Raw genomic sequence first — 9,293 nt, 5'->3', positions numbered from 1 at the left:
TAAACTTTTGTATAACACTGTGTTTGAGGGAGAATGTGCACCTGGTCAGTTAACAGACCATGGAAAGAAAAGGCTGTATGATTTTGGAAGGAGGATTAGAAAGAATTATGTGAAAAGTGGATTTATCAAAGAAAGGTTTGATTTTGATGAGGTGTATTTGGTATCAACTGATTTTCAAAGAACTATTGAGAGCCTTCAATCTCTTGTAAAGGGACTATTCACACCTAGCCCGTCTCCAATAACAATAAATGTCATAAAGAAGGGAACTAGTAGTAGTGAAAGCTACAGTTTTGGAAGATGTGCTAAGCTGGTAGAGGAAAAAAAAGAATTTAAAAAAAAGCTTGAAATTGAAAAGGATGAAATGATAAGTGAGGTTGGAACCTATATCAAAGGGAGGTATCCGAAACTAGACCATAATCTATCGGTGTACTCAATATTTGATATTGTTGCTTCTTCCATTGGTAATAAAAGCAAGTACTTTAAGGGACTATGTCCTAATATTGCAAGAAAGATCGAGAATTATTCTTTAGATCTGTTCTTTGGATTTTTAGAAAAGAAGGAGAACCTTATGATGTATCACGGTCAGCTTCTAAAAGATTTGCATGGTAGAATCAAAAATAAGATTGTAGATTCCTCTGATAAGAAGAAGATGTACATCACATCTGCACACGATGTTACAATCTATCCACTTCTTATGGCATTTAAGATCCAGGATAGAAGATGGCCCAAATTTGGTGCTAACATAATCTGTGAGACATACAAGGCACCAGATGATAAGCATTATGTCAGGGTACAATATGAAGGTAAGGATAAAATACTACCAGAATGCAAAACCAACTTAAATGGGGACAAGAGATATTGTGAGGTTTCTGAGTTTCTCAAGATATGCGAGAAGTACATACCTACTGATAGAGAAGCGATGTGCTCAGTTAAATAAAGTAATTTGGTAAACTTTTTTATTTTCGTGTTAGTGAAGTATAACAAAGGTTATCTAGCGAAATACGCCCCAAGAAATTCTTAGCACAAAATGGGCTTTATCTCAAACAATGTTTTATTTTAATGAAAACCTAAAATTTAAGGGAAAACAAACATCGGGAGATAAGATGGAGAAACATCAAGAATTTCTTGACTTTAAAACACATAGATTGATCTATATGCTGCTAAGAGGTATTAGAAGAACTGAACTGTATAACGTGACAGAAACAAGGAGAATAGATAAAGAGAAACATTATAGTATATCGAGTGGTATAAATAATGATGGTATGAGGTTTCACTTTAAATCCTATTCAAGTAGGATATTTGATGAGTTAAGAAAATCAGATGGAATATCTCATGAAATATTTTTAAAAGATATTGATACGGAGTATATCTTGAACTATTTGGCTTATAGAAAGAAAAATTCCATTCTATTCTTCACAAAGAACTATAACTTCGTGATTAAAACCCTTAAAAGGGAGGAGAAAGATTGTTTGCTAAATCTTCTGAATGACTATCAAGAATATCTGAATGGTAATCCAAATTCGTTGATTTGTAGGTACTATGGATGCTATAGAATCAAATCCAGGGAGTATAGGACACATTACTTTATCATAATGAACAATATCTTTTCATTTGAAAGGGATCTACACGAAATTTATGATATTAAGGGATCTTTGTACAATAGAACATCTAAAGAGTGTATTGGAAGGGTATTAAAGGATTTAGACTGGTTAATTAACGGGAAGAGGTTGTATTTATTTGGTAAACGAATTCTACTGTTTAAACAACTAGAGAAAGATGTAAATTTCTTGGTTTCCCATAATTTAATGGACTATAGCTTACTTCTTGGGATCAATCATTGTACACCGAAAGATCAAGACAGGAAATTTATAACAATTTTGAGTACTAAAGAACTACAACCGACCAAGGCGAAGTGTGAAGTAAAAGAGGAGGATGTGATACACTCAAAAAATAGCATATTTTCCAGGGACTTCAAAGGATACGCATCGGATGAGATTAATGGATATCCACAAGAGTTATATTACATAGGGATAGTTGATATATTAACACCTTGGACTGTTAAAAAGAGGATGGAAAGTTTAATTCATAAAATGTTCTGTAGGAAGGGATCGTCTTGTACCAATCCCAAGAGTTACATGGATAGATTTCTTAAAATGATAAAAAACAATGTATTTGTTACTAAACCAAGTGAATAGATGTGATACAGCATTTCATTATAAATAAACTTTGAGTTTTTTGAGTAAATTGCGTGGAGAAATGTTCTGAAACAGAGATCCACAGGGTAAGATTGCCCTAGGAGTGCAGTACTCATTTACGGAATTTTTACACGGGGAAGGATTGTGATTGCATAAATAACACTCCTTAAGGCTCTCTAATAAAGCTATAATTACTAATCTCCTTGTCTTGTATCCATTACCTTAAAACAATGTTAAAACGAAAATCTCAAAAGTAAATAAACGGAGCAAAACAAAATGTTGAGAGAAAAGAACTTCTATATAATTTTATGTATAATCATCTATTACTGTATATCCCTAACCTTAAGCTTCTTCAGTTCGTATTTCCTGTCCAAAAAAGAATACAACTTTAGATTCCCCCTGTTTATAACATCAATGCAAAATTTAATTCATTTTGCTTTAGCAAGCTTGGTTTCTCTTTTTAGAAAAGAAGGGACTCCTAATCCCAAAAAAAGCAGCTTTTTTAGGCATTTCCTCACCACCTTTCCTTGTGCCCTAACCGGTGCTATAGACATAGGGCTCTCTTCATACTCTTTACGAATAGTTTCTCTTGCTTTCTATACAATGGTTAAATCATCAGCACCAGTCTTTGTTCTTCTTTCTGGGTTTGTTTTTGGGATTGAAATACCCTCTATCTCTCTATTCCTCACCATTTTTACCATAGGCTCTGGTGTATTTCTCACGTCAATGACAGATACCGTCTTTGACACTAAAGGGTTTTCGTTAATAGTGACAGCATCCTTTATGGCTGGTTTCAGATGGGCATTTGTTCAATATCTCATAGAAAAAAGAAAAATGAGACCCAATGGCGTGCTAACCACCATTAAGGATCTATGTCTTCCAATTTCAATTCTACTCCTCTCTTTCTCGATTGCTTTTGAGGGTATTAAAAATGTTCTAACCTCAGAGTTCTTCTCTACATCCTTTGCCATCAAAAAAAATGTTCTTCTCATTCTTGTGAGTGGTGTTCTCTCTTTCTTACTTCTACTATCAGAATTTGTTTTGGTATCACACACCTCCGTTGTATTTCTATCCATCTCCGGTATATTTAAAGAGCTAGTTATTGTTATGTATTCCGTTTGTACCAAGGAGATATCTCTCAGATCCATAAATTACCTTGGCTTGGTGGTGAGTGGAATTGGAATGGTGATGTACAATCACTTCAGAAGGAGAGAGATAGAAACAGAAGCATTAAAGGAGCAAGTTGTCATAGAGACCAGCTTTAATTAAATAAGATGGCATCTTTCATAACTTTTTTGTATTTCATCCTCTCCCCATCTCACCACCCATGGACGGGCTGGAGGAAGAAATACAAAAAAAGTTGAAATTGGCTGAATCTCTAAAAGAGAAAAAATCTTTTCTGAAAACAATGCTCTATCCAACAGATTACTACAGATCAGCAGAGTTATATCTAGAAATAGGGGATTACGAGGCTTCGAAGAAGAACTATATCAAATCTGGTGAATACTACAAGGTATCTGGAGATACCTTTCTCATATCCAAGGAGTATGGATCTAAGAACCAGGCTTTATATTCGTACATCAAAGCTGGTGACACACTGAGTAAGATAGATCTAGATGGAGCCACTGAGATGTACAACAAGGCTGGATATCTGGCAAATTTGGTTGGGAGTTATTCTCTTGGAGCCAATATCAAATCCAAAGAATTCTCGCTTCTAAAGAGAAAGATGGAATATGAGAAGTGTGTTGAGGTGATACAAGAGATGATAGATCTTTATGATAAAAGTAACATGGAGATGAACAAAAAGAGGTGTAAAGAAGAGTTGATAAATATTATTTTAACATTAAAGAGATACGAAACAGCAGCGCAATTGTTTTTGGAAGTAAATACCAAAGAGAGGAGATACTTTCACAATTTGAACATTCTTTGTTCCTTTCTCTGCTACTTCCTTTGCAACAAATCTCTGGAAATGGAGAATCTCAGGGAAACTTTTATTGAGGAGTGTGAGGAGTCTAAGATTGTAGAAAGCTTCTATTTAGAGAACAGATCAGAGGTCTTAGAAGATGCAATTTCTAAATATCTTGAGGTGCATCCTCTTAGAGATGAGGTGGTAGATCTTTTTCTAGAGATAAAGAAGAGGGTAAAACCCGAGTTTGATATTTTATGAAATAAAAGTTTTTTAATTTCACAACCCCATGGAGAAAGAGATACCAACAACACTAAAGGGAAGGTTAAGGAGTTGTTTGAACTGTTCAATGATAAAAACAAACCTTCAGTTTAAAAGGCAAGGATGTTCTAATTGCAAGGCTTTGAGAGGTGGAAGTGTTTTGGACACGACCAGTGACAGTTTCAAGGGAATAGTTGGTGTTGTAAGTCCTAAAAGGAGCTGGGTAGCCAAATGGCAGAGAATCGATTGGGGGACTCCAGGGTTGTACTCCATGGTAGTGGAGGGAGTGCTAGCAGATGAGTATATAAACAGAGTAGAGGATACGGGTAGAACGTATTTTAGGAGAGATTCTTCGTTTAGAATTTAATAAAATTTTTAATTTTGTTGATTCCCTTCTTTATCTCCCCCCAAAATTTTAATATAAAGGGGGACCAGGACCCCTTAAAAAACAATGGCTAGGAAATCCAAAGATTCTAAAGCACCGAGAAAGCCTGCCTCTGGGTACTTCCTGTTCTGTCAGGATCAGAGAGAGAACATAAAAGATGAACTTAAGGAGGTGAAAGTGACTGAACAGGGCAAAAAGTTTGGAAAAATGTGGAGAGAATTAGATGAGGAAAAGAGAAAGGTGTATGAAGATAGGTACAAGGAAAACTTGGAGGAATACAAGAGTAAATATGAAGCTTATAAACTGACTGATGAGTATAAAGAGGAGATGGAGAAAAAGAAAAACGCAAAAAGTATTGAAAAGAAAAGCGGAAATAAAAGGGAGAAGGGTAAGAGAAGTGTCTCGGCTTATAACATGTTCACATCTGCAGAGTATGCTAAGATGAAAGCTGAGGGTGGGAAGAGTGAGCCACCCAGATCTTATTTGGCAACGCTCTCTCGAAAATGGAAAGGAATGAGTGAAGAAGAGAAGAGCAAGTATCAGAAGCTAGCTGAGGAAAAAAAGAAAGGGGAGGAACAGCAAGAGAACAAGAAAAACAAGGAAAAGAAAATCTAGGAATGAGAAGTAAACTTTTTTAAGTAAAAGTAATTTATTAACTTTATTAAAAGAAAAGCGACCCCACGGGGATTCGAACCCCGAATCTTCGGCTCCGTAGACCGACGCCTTAACCATTGGGCTATGAGGTCCCACCCCTGCCTCGAAATCGTGTCTACAAAAGTAAAACAAATTGTAAAAATCCAAATTCCTACTTAAAGTTGCATTTTTTTCTTCTCTTTTCCCAATTCTTGAACAGCTCTCCTATTTTCTCTCTTTTCTCTTTCTTCTCGTTCTTTTTCTTGTGCTCATCTCCAACAACCGAATAAACACTCTCAAAAAAGCCACCTTTCCTTTCGCTTTTGTAAGGAATGTAAAATTGATCCTTGTACTCTTCTATCTTACTACTCTCCTTATAGATTTTTGTTTTCTCCTCATTTTTCTTCTCTTTATTGCTTCTATATCTTCTTATCTCCTCCAAGATCCCTTCTCTCTTTTCTTTTACATTAAAATAAGAATGTATCTTTAATTCTAGGATGTGCTCTTTCACTGGTTTGCTAATTTTGCCTCGAAACTCTAAACACCTCTTGTATCCTTTAAAAGACACCTCCCTTAAGGCATCTAAAGAATCCCCCTTTTCATAGAGATCTAAAATGCCTTGTGGTACTTTTCCTATCTCTACACCCTCTAATAAAGAATCCCTCACATCATAAAAATTAAAGAGCTCATCATAGCATACCATAGAAAAAGAAACACCCTCTCTTCCATTTCTACCTACTCTTCCAGTTCTGTGAATGTAATTTTTACTATCTGTTAGATCGTAGTTTACTACTACATCTAGATGTGGTATATCTAAACCTCTGCTAGCTAGATCAGTTACTATTAAAATGTTAACCTTTTTAGCCTTAAAATCCTCAAAATTTCTCTCCCTCAAAGATTGATCCATACTCGAAAATACACCTCTAACATCAATCTTTCTAGAGGTCAACACCTCACAGAGTAACTCTACCGAGTACTTAGTGGAAGTAAATACAATACAACTTTTTAGGGACACCTCTTTCTGTAGAAGATACACTAGGAAGCTTTCTTTAAATTTTAAGGGAACATAAAAGAAAAGATGAGAGGTACTCTCACTGAGAGTTGTATCTAGCGAGATAAGAAGAGAGTTGCTAAAAAGCTTCAATGTTCCTGGTGGTAGAGTAGCACTAAAAGAGAGAAACTGGATATTTGGTTTAACTCTCTCCAAGAAAAACTCTAAATCTCTCCTAAGGGGACCCTCTTCATAGACACGATCTATCTCATCAACACACAAAATATCTATGTCCCAAACGGGGTATCTCTGCTCCATCTCGGCAAGACATTGTCTAGTCCTCCCAGGTGTGCCGAGGATCATCCACCGATCGCTAGTGAAGAGCTTGGAGAGAGAAAGAAAATCTTTATCAATGGACTCACCTCCATGTAACACGGAATATCCAATCTTTGTGATATTCCTCATCAAAATTTTCAAAACTCTTTCTACCTGGAGAGAAAGCTCTCTTGTGGGTAACACCACCAATGCATATTTCCTTTCTTGTAGCAGCCTTTGTAATATTGGTATGAGATATGCTAGAGTCTTACCACTTCCTGTTCTAGAAACACCTGTAACGCTCTTACCCTCAAGAATGTGCGGTACAACCTTTCTTTGTATTGGTGTTGGTATCTCACTAAAGTTTTGTATTATGTTATATTCCAGTTTTTTGTGGAGACACATTGTTTTAAAGCACCCGGCCTTGATCTTTTTCATTGAAGGGTTACCCTTTAGATGTTAAATGAGCTACAGAGTGAGGTGAACCATCTGCTCTTTCTATACTTCACTACTATTGGTGTTTTGCAGAGAGATTATAAGAGTGAGAATATAAAGAAAGTAATAGAGGAGCTTTTAAAGAATATAAAGGAGTGTAAAGAGAGAGTCCATGCTTTAACACAAAAAGAAAGAGAAAGAGCACCAAAAACTGAAAATAAAAAATTTGAAAGAATCTTTGAGGACTGGAGAGAGTTTGTGAGAAGGAGCAGTGAAAAGTTTTAGAGTTTCACCACCCCTTAAATGGAGAGAGAAAAGTTGGTGGAAGTAGGAAGAGTGTTAACAAGGAGAGACAAGGAAGAGAGGGACAAGTTGTGTGTGATAGTTGAAATTCAAGATGATAAAAGGGTTGTAGTACAATGTGTGGCATCTGGTGGTAGGGAGGTGGTACCTTTGAAGAAACACATTTTGACAGATCTAGTACTTCCTCTGAAGAAAGGAATGGGCTGTGGAGAGGTATCTAAGATTGTTGAGGAGGAGAAGGTTACGTCAAACTATGAAAATACCTCCTTATTTAGGGAGTGGGCTAAAGAAAAAGAATTCAAAAGTTTGAGTGATTTTGAGAGATTCAAAGTCATTCTTAAAGAAAGAATTGAAGGAGAGGTCTTGAATGAAATGGGTTTTAATTAAACTTTCTGTTCTGAAACTTTACGGTTTATTCGTTAGATTTAAAACAGAGTTCAAAACAAAAGAAGAAAGGGAAGGGAAAGTAAAACGGTAAGATGAATGAGAGAATACCCGGCAGTAACATTGAGATACCCTCTAGAGGTAGACCAAGAAAGAGAAATGTAGGAGAATCAGAAGGTACAACATACTTTGGTAGTACACCTTTGGTAGACCCTTATGGATACCATATGAGAGAGGATATTCTTCCCAAGTCTTTCCATCCAGAGGTCTCTACCTCCTTCCACAACACCCTTCCATATCCCAGCCATGATGGCATGGAGGAGAACACTTTCTTACATCCAAGCTTTGATGAAGAAGCAAACATAGAGAGAGGCCAATGTTTTAGAGGGTTTAGTGAATTCGAAAGTGACCTAGGAGGTGAGAGATACGAAGACGGGGATTTTAGGTTCAGCTATGGGGATGGTAATATTGCCTCTCCCTTGAGAAGAGAGGATGTCTTTCCCAAGGGAGACCATCACATGAGATACGGGAGAACAGCAGAGGATTTCAAAGACGGGGGGAGTGAGTATTTCGTTAATGGAAATCCGTGGATGAATAGAAAAAAGAGAAAAAACAATCCATTGCTATGGCAATACATAAAACATCATCAGGACTTTTACCCAGGTATAATGCATCCATCAAAATACTCGTCCTTGGATTTCATCCAAGGTGCAAATAAATCACAAAAGATGTACTTAGGGACTGTAAAAAGAATGCCGCCAATAATGGAAAAGACCAATTCCCACACGGTTCTACCACTTTATTTAAACTCCACAACATTTTACGAGAACCAGTCACACTGCCAAGAATTTGAGAGGGTTTCTTCGTCCTTCTTGAGGAGGAGCCAAGGTATAGATTATGAGAACACAACAGTTCAACAACTGAAGGGCCTTATGAAGGAATTTGGATTGAACCATACGGGAAAGAAGGTTGATCTAATAGAAAGAGTTAGAAACACTGTTCATAAAATCAAAGAAAAACTTGGAAGGGACAGAGAGAGTCTATGTTCCAAAGGAGAGGGTTCACTAGGACCTAACCAGATGGTAAATGATACCAAGAATGGACATTCACAAGAAGGAGAACGTACCAGAGAGATTGATGCTAAGGACTACCACTTCTTGTTCTTTTAATTTGTTAATAGAAAATTCAAAAATAAATAAAATACGGATTTTGTATAGAGTTTAATTGAGAAGATTGCTTCTTCCTGAATCTACCCAAAGGGTTGAAGGGAATGATATGGTAGTCTTCCACCACGTAGGTTCTTCCTCTGTGATGGTACTTCCCGCTTCTTTTCGTTACACACACTTCCTGTACTGTGAAGATGGTCATTTCACATGGCTACCGCTCACCTAAAGCAACCGTACCCTGTAGGCCTCGGTTCCAAGAAGTAACATTAGATTTACTGTACAAAACTTCGATGGAAGAAAATGGGGAGAGTTCAATACA

General features: G+C 36.7%; 1 non-coding gene across 1 annotated transcript; it reads right to left on the bottom strand.

Annotated features, from left to right (window-relative positions):
• Window positions 1–5,420: 5,420 nt before the first annotated feature.
• Window positions 5,421–5,493, bottom strand: TRNAR-ACG (transfer RNA arginine (anticodon ACG)). Its single transcript has one exon. It is a non-coding gene; the product is annotated as a tRNA-Arg (tRNA).
• Window positions 5,494–9,293: the final 3,800 nt, after the last annotated feature.

Source organism: Nylanderia fulva, unplaced genomic scaffold, assembly GCF_048542155.1.
Source record: "Nylanderia fulva isolate GAGA-0341 unplaced genomic scaffold, ASM4854215v1 Scaffold46, whole genome shotgun sequence".
Taxonomy (NCBI): Eukaryota; Metazoa; Arthropoda; class Insecta; order Hymenoptera; family Formicidae; genus Nylanderia; species Nylanderia fulva.
The sequence above is the reverse complement of the archived record's forward strand: the minus strand, read 5'-3'. Positions and strand labels throughout refer to the sequence as shown.